The sequence below is a fragment of the Tamandua tetradactyla genome, chromosome 1 (genome assembly GCF_023851605.1).
Source record: "Tamandua tetradactyla isolate mTamTet1 chromosome 1, mTamTet1.pri, whole genome shotgun sequence".
NCBI classification, from domain to species: domain Eukaryota; kingdom Metazoa; phylum Chordata; class Mammalia; order Pilosa; family Myrmecophagidae; genus Tamandua; species Tamandua tetradactyla.
In genome coordinates this window covers 21937568-21951716 of record NC_135327.1, presented here as the reverse complement: position 1 = coordinate 21951716, position 14149 = coordinate 21937568, and positions in this window count along the sequence as shown.

Sequence of the window (14149 nt, the reverse complement as noted above, 5' to 3'; positions counted from 1 at the left end):
GGGATGGTTTAAATAGTTTCTAAGTTTCATTTACTATTAAAAAGTAAGGTAAATGAATATATCACTTTAGAGTTCATAAAATGTCATATGCAGTTTAGAGTGGATAAAATATTAGATGGTGTTTACAACAGATATATCTAAAAACAAAACACGGAGAAACAGTGAAAGTGAAAAGATGGCAAAGATGCAATGTTCAAATACTTACCAAAGGAAACTGGTCTCCTTATTATCAGACAAAATAGAATTTAAGGCAAAAATTATTACTAGAGAAAAATGAGTCACTTTATAATGATAGCTTGGATTCACCCAGAAAATATAACCATCTCTAATTGGTATGCGCATAATTATATAGCATCTGGGGGTAAAGTAAAGCAATAGAATATTAGACTGGAGGAGGGGTTAAGTGGGGTTGAAGTGTTACATGAATTGTCTGAGAAGAAATATGTCATTAATTAACATTAGAAATTATGTCTTCATATTTAGGGTGGCTATGAAAGAATATAAAAAGGATGTGTGTGTAGAAAAATATAATGAAAAAGAACACTTCGTTCATTCAGAAAGATTAAAAGGAGAGAAAAAGAAAAATGAAAAGTTGAGGAAAATATGAATCACATTAAATTATGGCTAATTTAAAGCCAAACACAATAACAAAGAAGTTAAGTTTAAATGGGCTGGAGAACTTCTGCTTTTGAGGAGGAATCAATAAGCCACAGCAGACCAACGTTCCTGATGCCAGACCTACAAAAACTTGATATTTTATTAAAAGCATATTTTAAAGGCATCAGAGAACCATGGAAGCTACAAGCATCGGAAGAGCTGATAATCTAGAATAGGCCGAGAATTGTCAGTCATTTTTTACCTGGGTGTATTTGACAATTTCGGCACAGACTGAGAAACAGGCTGGACGCAGAAGGAAAGACTCTCTGGGGAAAATTGAACCATATTTAGCAGAGCTCCTATCAATTGTGCAAGGCCCAAGTGGCAAATTGATATTTGAGGGGTTGATTTCTTCGTGTCACATCGAAATATGGAAGCTCTGTGGGATGCTGGAAATCTATGCTGAAACATCTAAACTTCAGAGGAAAAATGTTTGTGCTCCTGTGGTGCTTAGGAAAGCCAGTGATAGAGATGCTGCCTCAAGCACACACATGATATCTTTCTTAAGACATTTAAGAACTGTCTGGGTCAGGAGGATGGAAAGCGGAGTTTGGAAATTCCCCTATATTCTTTCAGTGCTGGAGAGTGACACCTGAGAAATAGACAAACTGCTGGTAGATGGAATCATTCCCAATACTGCATCCAAGCCCTGAACCAGCTCAGTACTTTGTGTTCTGGCTTGAGTACTGTCCTCCCAAATTCATGCCTACACAGAACCTCAGTATCTGATATTTTCTGCCACAACTCCTTCCATAGAAACATCAATACTTCTTTTCTATACACTTTATCCCTTAACTTTTCTTCTATTCTTTCCTTATTATTCCTCCTTGGTGCATTCTTAGAGAATTTCTAGACTTAATCATCTAGTTCACTAATGTATTCTTTTACTGCATCATTCATTCATTTACTTATTCTCTGGATCTTTTACATCCAGTACTTTACTTGTCATATTTAAGCATTTTAATTTGTTCTTTTTTCTAAATTGTTTGCTCTTGCTTTACAGTTCCAATACCTCTCGTGTTTGTGAATGTATTTAAATATTTATTTTAATCTTCATTTATCTGCCATTAATTTTGCTATCTGTAATATTGGTTATTTGGTTTAGAGTCATTTTGGTTAATAAAATTTGGAGTGCCTCATATTGCTTGTCATTTGTCCCTGGGTGTATCAGCTACCTTGGCTAATACCATAACTCTGGGGGGTGGGGGGGGAGGGCATGAGTGGCAAGCATTCTATTCCTGGAACTGTCTTTCTGCTGATGGGTGTAAGGCATGTTTCAATATATAAAGCTTCCAGTCCCACAATCTGTTCTAGCCACTCACTATTTTACCCATCTAAGTAGCCCAACCCCTTGGTGTACCCTGGGGGCCTGCCATTGGTGTTATAAAGGGCGGCCAATGGAAATGGGATAAGGATGATACGAAACACTTAGAAATTGCCTCCTCCCCACCACACGCTGTTATGGGCACTCCACCCCAGGCTGCCCTATGGTGCTATCCTGATTTCACCTATGATGGCTCCTGCTGCTGGGCAGGTACTGCCGCCTTCCTTCCTCACAGTGCTGGGAACAGACACCCATGGAACAGAGCAAGAAAAAGGCCACACCAAGAGCCTCTCTTTGGCTCTATTTCCTGCCTGTTACATTGACCATTTCCCAGGTTAGGCTGCCATAGCTACGCTGGAAGGCAACTACCTTTCATTCTTCCACGGCTTCTTGCTTCCGTAGTGTATCTACCACAGGGCCTGGAACCAGACTCATCTTCTTTACATTTTAAGATAGTCTCACCTTAGTTTGCCCTTTGTTACTGGGAACTCAAATAAATTGCTTCTGCACATTTGCAAGATAGTGCCTCTGAGCAGTGACCCTCAGGACCAATTTCCAGTCCAGTTGTAGTGGTCTTGGGGGGATTACGAATTCCTTACTGAGATGCCGATGGTGATAACTTTGGGAAAGGATCCAATGTTCAAGGATTTTCCTTTTCACCCCAATACCATACTGTAGAAGGATTTCTTCCTTTAGTAACTGTTCTGTCCTCACTTGCTGTAAGGCCTTCCTAATAAGGCCCCTTTCAGAACGTCTTTCATGTAAGCACAGCATTCCTAATGTTTTCCCCTGCGGTCGGGTATCTTTAATTTATTGTGCGCACTATATATTGCGGTCACTCAAAATTTGGTGCAAATCTTGGCAAAGCAAAGTAGAACGATGAAAGGCCTGAGGAAGCCAGATGCAAGTTTTCACTGCAATGCCATTTTAATGTGAAACTTCCCCATAACTATAGGTTCAAAAAGTACTCCAGTTCTTGAAACCAATGAGCATCATTAGGGACCTACCATAAACGTGGTGGATATTAGTAACCTCCGAGGTAAGAGTCAGACCATTTAAAATGTCACCAGCAGTCAATTGTCCCGGTCCAGGAACCACTGACCTTTTAACCAGCCATATGGGAATACTGGCAGAAAAGAATTAGACGATTACATAATCTTGCTTGATGAGCTGGAAAATTGTCTTCTCAACTTCTTTGTCTGCTTCTGGGACTCTAAATCCATATTTGCTTGGTTGAAGAAATAGTAATTCAATTTTTCTTTTTTTTTTTTGCTTTTAAAAATGTATTTGGATTTGCTCTATTCCAAAAGGAATTTAAGGAGAGTTTTCTCCTTTTCCTTCACCTATTCCTCCTCCAACTCTTCCCTTGTATTATAATTAGTTACAATTTATTGAATTCCAGTCATATGTCAGGTACTGTATTAACATTGCATGTGTCTTCATTCATATAACATTTATTTATAAAATGCATATTTTGTGCTGAACTCTGGGAATACAGTAGTGAGTAAAAACAGAAGCTTATCTTCTATGCTCTGGAGCAGCTAGAAGGAAAATTCTGAGATGATGGTATAATAGCCCATGACAAACTCTGGGATCTGTCCTGTAACTGCTTGTTGAAGAGCACTTTGAAAACTATTTTTTTTTCTTTCTTTGCATATATGTTGTATTATACAAAAAAAAGTTAAAAATAATGGTAATTCAATTTTGAATATTATTTTTACCCTCCCTGTATGTCAATACCATCAACTGCTCAGATATAATGATTTGCCCATTCTTTGGGGCTCTTTATATTTTGTTAGAGACCCTGCACATTAATGAATGACACAATTTATATATCTATCTATCTTTCTATTTATCTATCTATATCTTCTATCTAATCTGTCCATCCATCCATCATCCATCATCTCTCTCATTTGCTATCTCTATATCTACAGATATATAGTGCAAAACCTCTGAAAGAGTCAATAGATTAACCTATCTTCATTCCAAGCTGGCTAACTCTCTATATTTTTTGTTTTCTTTAATAGTGATCTTCTTAAAACTGGTCAATTCTTAACATATAGCTACCCACAGGAGGTAGAAGTGAGAATATCCAATCTTGAAGTACAGAGTGGGATGATTCTATAGTGGCAATGAATAATTCTGGTCTCAGAAAGGAAAAAATGTGTGTTGTGCAGGCAAAACCAAAAAGATTTTTACTATGTACCGTTACAGGCTGCTAATCACAAACACACAGTCTTTTTCCCACGAATGAAACTTCAAATAAGCTCTACATAGCATAAGGAAACTATCTTATAATCAAGTTAAGATTGTGTCACGTTTTCTCAGTGGGAAAATAACTGAAGCCTATTCAATTTATTGCATCAAGCTTTAAATCTAGGAACTCTGGCTGGGGGGGGGGTCTACCTGGGAGCTGACACTCCTACACTCTAGGGATAGGTGATTAATTTAATTACCCACAAGACAAGTAATATAAAATAGCAGAGGAATAGTAGGAAATCACAATAAGGTTTCATTTAAGAAATAGGAAAAGAGGAGGGAAAGATACATATCACAGCATAAAGCATGATATATATTTTTTAACGTGGGCAGGCACCAGGAAATGAACCTGGGTCCTCGGGCTTGGCAGGCAAGCATTCTTACCTGCTGAGCCACCGTGGCCCGCCCAGCATGATCTTTTTTAAAAAATATTTTTATTGAGAAATGTTCATACACATACAGCCCAACAGTTGTATGCAAACAATGGCTCACTACAGCATTGCATAGTTCTGTATTCATCATAATGCTCATTTTTAGAGCATTTACATCACTCCACAAAAAGAAATAAAAAGAAAAAAGAAAAAACTCATCCATCCCATACCCCTTACCCCCTTTTCATTGACCATCAGTATTTCAATCTACTCATTTTTTTGGTCTTTTATACCCCTTATTATTTATTTACTTTTTATCTTTATTTATTTTTTACTCATCTGTCCACACCCTGGATAAAAGGAGCATCAGATATAAGGCTTTCACAATCATAAGGTCACATTCTAAAAGCTATATAGTTAGAAGTTGTCTTCAAGAATCAAGGCTACTGGAACACAGTTCAGCAGTTGTAGGTACTTCCCTCTAGCCACTCCAATACACCATAAACTAAAAAAGGATATCTATATAATGCGTAAGAATAACTTCCAGGATAACCTTTCGACTCTGAAATCTCTCAGCCACTGAAACTTCATTTTGTCTCATTTCTCTCTTCTTCCTTTTGGTCAGGAAGGCTTTCTCAGTCCCATGATGCTGGGTCCTGGCTCATCCCCAGGAGTCAGGTCCCACTCTGCCAGGGTGATTTATACCCCTGAGAGTCATGTCCCACATAGGGGGAAAGGCAGTGAGTTCACTGCCAAGTTGGCTTAGAGAGAGAGGCTACATCTGAGCTATAAAGAGGTTCTTTGGGGTTAACTCTGAGTCATATAATAAGTAGGCTCAGCTTCTCCTTTGCAGAAATAGGATAAAGCATGATCTTGATGGACAATAAAATAGTAAGGGTTCCTGCCCTATGAGTATAGAGAATTCCTTAGTCAATTTGGATGCTTTCTGTTCTGCTTTCTAGGTAGGCTTCCCTCATTTATTGTCCTGTATGATCCTGTATGACCATAAATCGGAGGAGCTTGGGGGAAGATAATTTGGGGGGCTGGGCTACTAACACAATTCCTATTAGTGCAGGCTCACAGAATTATATGAATGGTTTTGATATCCAGGTTTTCATTTCTACGGCATTATGACTCCTTTGACAGCTTAGTAGAAATTCGTTTTAATTGCTTTCGGTCATTTTCATGTCTAATCTAGAGATTCTTTTGAATCATGGCAATCGGTTTTAGATTCCAGGGGACTGATAAGCTCTTGGAGATTAGACCATCTTTATGGTCCTTAGTTTAACAACTTCCAACTTTGGCTCTGGCTGCAAGTAATTCAATACAGTAGCCTCTGGACAGTGTAGATGACCTGGTTGAGACTGATTGCTATGAATCTATAGTGGTACGAATGCACATTTCTGTGTAATACCCATGAGCAATACTCATTTATCTAAATACATAAATGCATCAATAGTTAGTGGGGTTAATACAGGCTTTGGGTGTTGCCCAAAGAATGTGATTAATAGAAGAGGAATCAAAGAGCCCTGGTTATTGGCAAGAGACTTATAAAAATAATAAATTGTGGACTCTATTCTGGAAATGCAAAGGCAATTGGACATTTGGAAATCAATCAATGCAATTCACTACAGAACAGAAAAACAGAGGTGTTTATAAGTTCATCTTTGATATAGCAGAAAAAACACTTGACAATTTCAACATGTATGCATGATTTAAATCGTTTTCTCTTCAAAATTGCCCCCAAACCCTAAGTAAAGTAGAACTGTGTTTAGTTTCTATTGGTTCAAGACTATTTCCTTGGGATAAATTCATAGAAGTAGAATGGTTGAGTATATGGAAAAAAACACTCTCAAGGATTTCGGTAAATATGGTCAATTTGGCTTTCAATATGGATGTACAATTTTTACAGTCTATCTGTAGAATGGGAGGGCATCAATTTTCTCTGCCTTCTTGCCAACACTGGGCATTATCATTCATTGTCTTCTTTATACTTCCCCAGGGTAGGTTTTAATGGCTAAATTGGTTGAGATCAGTTAGGGTGGAAGGCTCCTATCAAAAGATGTCAGAGTCTCCAACATGGGACAGAAATCCTAGAATGAGCTGAGACTCAGCATCAAGGGATTGAGAAAACCTTTTCGACCAAAAAGGGGAAGAGCGAAATGAGACAAAATAAAGTGTCAATGGCTGAGAGATTCCAAACAGAGTCGAGAGGCTATCCTGGAGGTTATTCTTATGCATTAAATAGATATCACCTTGTTATTCAAGATGTAGTGGAGAGGCTGGAGGGAACTGCCTGCAAATGTAGAGCTGTGTTCCAGTGGCCAAGTTTCTTAAAGATGATTGTATAATGATATAGCTTTCACAATGTGACTGTGTGATTGTGAAGACCTTGTGTCTGATGCTCCTTTTATCTGCCTTATCAACGGATGAGTAAAACATACGGAATAAAAATAAATAATAGGGGGAACAAATGTTAAAATAGACTTAGATTGAAGTGCTAGTGATCAATGAAAGGGAGAGGTAAGGGGTATGGTATGTATAAATTTTTTCTTTTGTCTTTTTATTTCTTTTTCTGAATTGATGCAAATGTTCCAAGAAATGATCATGATGATGAATATGCAACTGTGTGATGATATTGTGAATTACAGATTATATATGTAGAATGGAATGATCGTATGTTAAGAATGTTTGTGTTTCTTTCTTGTCGTATTTTTTAAAAATTTTAAATTAATAAACAAATTTTAAAAAAACAACAGAGTCTCAACCTCACTAATTCTCCATAACACCATCTTAATTATGCCCAACCCAATTCTGAAGCATCAATGTTAAGAGCTAGAATGATTTTAATGGGAAAAGTATTCAAATCTGGGTAAGGTGTCCTTATGGATAAGGGCTAATTATGAAAGAATCACAAGCGCGGCTTTCTTCATCAGACAGAAGAATTTTCTTTGAATTTAGGCAAGTGCTGCCTTAGGCCTAGGCAAAGAGTTACCTGCCTGGATCTCAAGCTCTAAAGGGCCTTATTTGAATCCTCTCTGGCTGCGACGCTCCCACAGTGTGACAAGGCTCTGGGGTCTAAGGGGTAGGTTAACCCAGAAAGTGTTTTCCCTGCTTTAACCTTCTAAACTAGGCATCCTTTCTCAAAGAATTCGGAGTCTCCTTCTGGGGTCTGCATGGGCTTTTTCCTCAGCTCTTTTCTCTGTGGGCAGAGCCTGCTGCTGGTGTGCCCCAAGGGACAGCTGTGTGGTGGGGGCTGGGGGATCTGGGGGGGGCGGGGGAGGCAGGCAGACCAAACTTGGATCCTCAGCCTTGAGTGTCTTCATTGTGCCTCTATGAGCCTACAGATCTTTAAATTTCCTAGTACAAATCTCTCAAAAAAATTTCCTGCTGGTTTAAAAACTAAGAGAGGAGCTTCAAATTCTATAAAACTCAGCTATATTCCATAGTGGGGAAAAAGGCAAAAGGGAGGCTGACGACAGGAAGCGTATTGCATTATTTATCTTCCCCAATATTTGTCACCCATCATGTTCATAACTTGAAAATTTATAACATCTTCTGTCATCCCATGATCAGATGAATCTATTTTAGTCAATAGGATTAAAAAGAATCTGGAGGAGGGTGATTTCGGCTAGGTGTACATTTTCATTAAGAATCTTAATTTGATTTTTAAAAATTTTTCTTGAACATTTAAATTTTTCCTTTAATTTTATTATTTATTCTTTATTATTTAAGTGTGCCTCTGTGTGTGTATGAGTGTGTGCGGCCTAGAGCTATTAGACTCTAGTTTAACTCTATCTGACTTTCACTAAGTCAAAAATATCCACCAGTGGGCAGTGTTTACCTAGATTATTCCTGGAACAGGTTCCATTTCAATTTGACCACTGATATGTGCACACACGCCTGTGCGCACGCGCGCACACACACACACAACCCATTGGTTTGGGTGGGCATTGTTTGCATCATTTAAGACACACATGACTTTTACGTATGAATATCTTTCACACCAAAAGAAATTTGTCATGATAAACTTCTTCTATTTTCACCTGGGTAGGCACTGGGAATCAAACCCAGGTCTCTGGCATGGCAGGCGAGAACTCTGCCACTGAGCCACCATCTATCGCCCCAAGAAACCTTTTTCGAAAGGTGAAAGGAGATTTAAAGGACTTTCTCCTGTGACTTCCCGAGGATCACCTCTCCCACATTTACCACCAATCTTTCCATTGTTTAAATCCTAGACAAGAATAAAAGCTTTTATTTATAGTCTTTTCTGGGGATAAGAGATTACCCTACAGTATCAAATAAGAAAAAGAGGTTAAACCTGAGACTCAGTCAGGAGAGGTATATAAGGATTTATCTGTATAGTTTATGTTTTATTTTTGAAGCTTGGTGGGAAATTGTGTTTGTTTTACTTATGTATTTTTATGCCTAGTTTACATCATAAAATTTAAAATTAAAAAAATATTTTTAAATAAAAGAAATCCACAACTAAAACAGATAATATAAGGACAAGAAAAAAATCTGAAAGCTCCTGGGAGAAGAAAGCAAATCCACTTCAAAAGGAAAAGAATCAAATTCACAGAAGATTTTTAAACCACACCACCGCAAAGAAGACATCAAAGTGGTGAAGGAAAATAACTTTGAAATTACAACCTGTATCGAGCCAAACTCTCATTTAAATATGGAAGAGACATAATGATAAGAGGTAGAAAATTTACTGCCCAAAGAACTGTTCTGGAAAGCACTTTGAAAGAAGTTTTCCATGGAGAAGGGAAACGAGAAAGTCAGGTCAGATAGAGGAGGTAGGGTGAGAAAAAACTTACTGTGATGGTTATTGTAAACTGTGATCAGAAACAATCTCAAATAAATCCCTTGCAGGTAGGGGAAGTTGAGGAAGAGCAGAGGGAGATGAGATTAAGCTAAGGTAAATGCCTTTCTTAGGCTAGATGTACGTGTGGCTAAGCCTGAGAAAAATGATGATAAATGTAAGCATAAATATGTGACTTAATAAGTCAGAACAGACCACAAGTAAAGCAGCAACAGAATATATGACATTTGCATTACAGAAGAAAACATGATCTATCTAATGGATAGTAAGAAATGAGAAAAAATGAAACACAACTCCTAAAGAAATAGGACGCAACAGGGAAATACCCTAATATTCAGCGATTATGATATATTCACATGGCTTAAACTTAACTGATTGTGTGACAGATTCAATATTGGATTAAAAGAAAGTTCCAGCAGTATTGGATTATAAGACACATATGTAGCACCTTTAATTGTGGAAATATGGTAGAATGGATAGAGTAAACAATGCAGATGGTGGGAACACTGAAAAATGTCACATGAAATAGAAGAGACTATTAACTACATTGTCCAGGTGTTGAAAAATGGAAGGTATCTTCAGAGGCCAAAACTCAAGGGAGGGTGGAAACCCTGGAAGTTAAATGAGTACAATTTTTTTTTTATTTTTATTTTTTAATACACCTTTATCTGTGCTTTAGAAATCATACCATTCTACATATGCAATCAGTAATTCTTAACATCATCACATAGATGCATGATCATCATTTCTTAGTACATTTGCATCGGTTTAGAAGAACTAGCAACACACCAGAAAAAGATATAGAATGTTAATATAGAGAAAAAAAATAAAAGTAATAATAATAGTAAAACAAACAAACAAACAAACAAAAAAAACCTATAGCTCTGATGCAGCTTCATTCAGTGTTTTAACATGATTACTTTACAATTAGGTATTATTGTGCTGTCCATTTTTGAGCTTTTGTATCTAGTCCTGTTGCACAGTCTGTATCCCTTCAGCTCCAATTACCCATTATCTTACCCTGTTTCTAACTCCTGCTGGACTCTGTTACCAAGGACATATTCCAAGTGTATTCTCGAATGTCGGTTCACATCAGTGGAACCATGCAGTATTTGTCCTTTAGTTTTTGGCTGGACTCACTCAGCATAATGTTCTCTAGGTCCATCCATGTTATTACATGCTTCATAAGTTTATCCTGTCTTAAAGCTGCATAATATTCCATCGTATGTATATACTACAGTTTGTTTAGCCACTCTTTGTTGATGGACATTTTGGCTGTTTCCATCTCTTTGCAATTGTAAATAACGCTGCTATAAACATTGGTGTGCAAATGTCCGTTTGTGTCTTTGCCCTTAAGTCCTTTGAGTAGATACCCAGCAATGGTATTGCTGGGTCGTAGGGCAATTCTATATTCAGCTTTTTGAGGAACCGCCAAACTGCCTTCCACAGTGGTTGCACCATTTGACATTCCCACCAACAGTGGATAAGTGTGCCTCTTTCTCCGCATCCTCTCCAGCACTTGTCATTTTCTGTTTTGTTGATAATGGCCATTCTGGTGGGTATGAGATGATATCTCATTGTGGTTTTGATTTGCATTTCTCTAATGGCCAGGGACATTGAGCATCTCTTCATGTGCCTTTTGGCACATGAAGAGATGTGCCAAAAGGCACATCTTCTGAGAGGTGTCTGTTCAAGTCTTTTTCCCATTTTGTAATTGGGTTGGCTGTCTTTTTGTTGTTGAGTTGGACAATCTCTTTATAAATTCTGGATACTAGACCTTTATCTGATATGTCATTTCCAAATATTGTCTCCCATTGTGTAGGCTGTCTTTCTACTTTCTTGATGAAGTTCTTTGATGCACGAAAGTGTTTAATTTTGAGGCGCTCCCATTTATTTATTTCCTTCTTTAGTGCTCTTGCTTTAGGTTTAAGGTCCATAAAACTGCCTCCAATTGTAAGTTTCATAAGATATCTCCCTACATTTTCCTCTAACTGTTTTATGGTCTTAGACCTAATGTTTAGATCTTTGATCCATTTTGAGTTAACTTTTGTATAGGGTGTGAGATATGGGTCTTCTTTCATTCTTTTGCATATGGATATCCAGTTCTCTAGGCACCATTTATTGAAGAGACTGTTCTGTCCCAGGTGAGTTGGCTTGACTGCCTTATCAAAGATCAAATGTCCATAGAAGAGAGGGTCTATATCTGAGCACTCTATTCGATTCCATTGGTCGATATATCTATCTTTATGCCAATACCATGCTGTTTTGACCACTGTGGCTTCATAAAATGCCTTAAAGTCAGGCAGCGCGAGACCTCCAGCTTCGTTTTTTTTCCTCAAGATGTTTTTAGCAATTCGGGGCACCCTGCCCTTCCAGATAAATTTGCTTATTGGTTTTTCTATTTCTGAAAAATAAGTTATTGGGATTTTGATTGGTGTTGCATTGAATCTGTAGATCAATTTAGGTAGGATTGACATCTTAATTATATTTAGTCTTCCAATCCATGAACACGGTATGCCCTTCCATCTATTTAGGTATTCTGTGATTTCTTTTAGCAGTTTTTTTGTAGTTTTCTTTATATAGGTTTTTTGTCTCTTTAGTTAAATTTATTCCTAGGTATTTTATTCTTTTAGTTGCAATTGTAAATGGGATTCATTTCTTGATTTCCCCCTCAGCTTGTTCATTACTAGTGTATAGAAATGCTACAGATTTTTGAGTGTTGATCTTGTAACCTGCTACTTTGCTGTACTCATTTATTAGCTCTAGTAGTTTTGTTGTGGATTTTTCCGGGTTTTCGACGTATAGTATCATATCGTCTGCAAACAGTGATAGTTTTACTTCTTCCTTTCCAATTTTGATGCCTTGTATTTCTTTTTCTTGTCTAATTGCTCTGGCTAGAACCTCCAACACAATGTTGAATAATAGTGGTGACAGTGGACATCCTTGTCTTGTTCCTGATCTTAGGGGGAAAGTTTTCAATTTTTCCCCATTGAGGATGATATTAGCTGTGGGTTTTTCATATATTCCCTTTATCATTTTAAGGAAGTTCCCTTGTATTCCTATCCTTTGAAGTGTTTTCAACAGGAAAGGATGTTGAATCTTGTCAAATTCCTTCTCTGCATCAATTGAGATGATCATGTGATTTTTCTGCTTTGATTTGTTGATATGGTGTATTACATTAATTGATTTTCTTATGTTGAACCATCCTTGCATACCTGGGATGAATCCTACTTGGTCATGATGTATAATTCTTTTAATGTGTTGTTGGATTCGATTTGCTAGAATTTTATTGAGGATTTTTGCATCTATATTCATTAGAGAGATTGGGCTGTAGTTTTCTTTTTTTGTAATATCTTTGCCTGGTTTTGGTATGAGGGTGATGTTGGCTTTGTAAAATGAATTAGGTAGTTTTCCCTCCACTTCGATTTTTTTGAAGAGTTTGAGGAGCGTTGGTACTAATTCTTTCTGGAATGTTTGATAGAATTCACATGTGAAGCCATCTGGTCCTGGACTTTTCTTTTCAGGAAGCTTTTGAATGACTAATTCAATTTCTTTACTTGTGATTGGTTTGTTGAGGTCATCTATTTCTTCTTGAGTCAAAGTTGGTTGTTCATGTCTTTCCAGGAACCCGTCCATTTCATCTAAATTGTTGTATTTATTAGCGTAAAGTTGTTCATAGTATCCTGTTATTACCTCCTTTATTTCTGTGAGGTCAGTAGTTATGTCTCCTCTTCCATTTCTGATCTTATTTATTTGCATCCTCTCTCTTCTTCTTTTTGTCAATCTTGCTAAGGGCCCATCAAGCTTATTGATTTTCTCATAGAACCAACTTCTGGTCTTATTGATTTTCTCTATTATTTTCATGTTTTCAATTTCAGTTATTTCTGCTCTAATCTTTGTTATTTCTTTCCTTTTGCTTGCTTTGGGATTAGTTTGCTGTTCTTTCTCCAGTTCTTCCAAGTGGACAGTTAATTCCTGCATTTTTGCCTTTTCTTCTTTTCTGATATAGGCATTTAGGGCAATAAATTTCCCTCTTAGCACTGCCTTTGCTGTGTCCCATAAGTCTTGATATATTGTGTTTTCATTTTCATTCGCCTTGAGGTATTTGTTGCTTTCTGTAGAAACAGAGCTCGAAGGATATTAAGGAATGGTGAGAAAAAAGAAAGGAAGAAAGAAAGAAAGACACAGACGGGCTCAGGGGGTCTGAAGCTTGAGTTTACTTCAGTCAGACTTCAGACAGTTTTATTCTCAACCAGATCCTAGTTATATACCACAGGATGTCAATAGATATGCAGGCATTTCCTGAGGGAGCAAGATTCTTATCTCACAGTGTTCTTCATACTTAACATAACTGTTTGGGGTAAACATTCTCTTCCTCCCAGACTGCTCTACATAACAATCGCCAGTTTACCGCTGCCATCCCGAGGCCAGCAGCTTGCAACAAATTCTGTAGGTCTTGCTTTAAACTCTTGGCTTCTACATTTCCCCCTTTTTATTTTATAAGCCGAGGAAAACAAGAATCACCTTTTTTAGGGTGACTATAAGCAGAGGTGACTGCGCCTGTCTTAGGTTGCCCTTAGGCTCTAAAGGGTCTTACCCGTCATTGGCTGCCAGTCAAGCTCTCTGACTTTGATTCACAAGAATCATTGTTATAAGCAGAGGTGGCCAGCACCTGTCTTAGGTTGCCCTTAGGCTCTGAAGGGTCTTTCT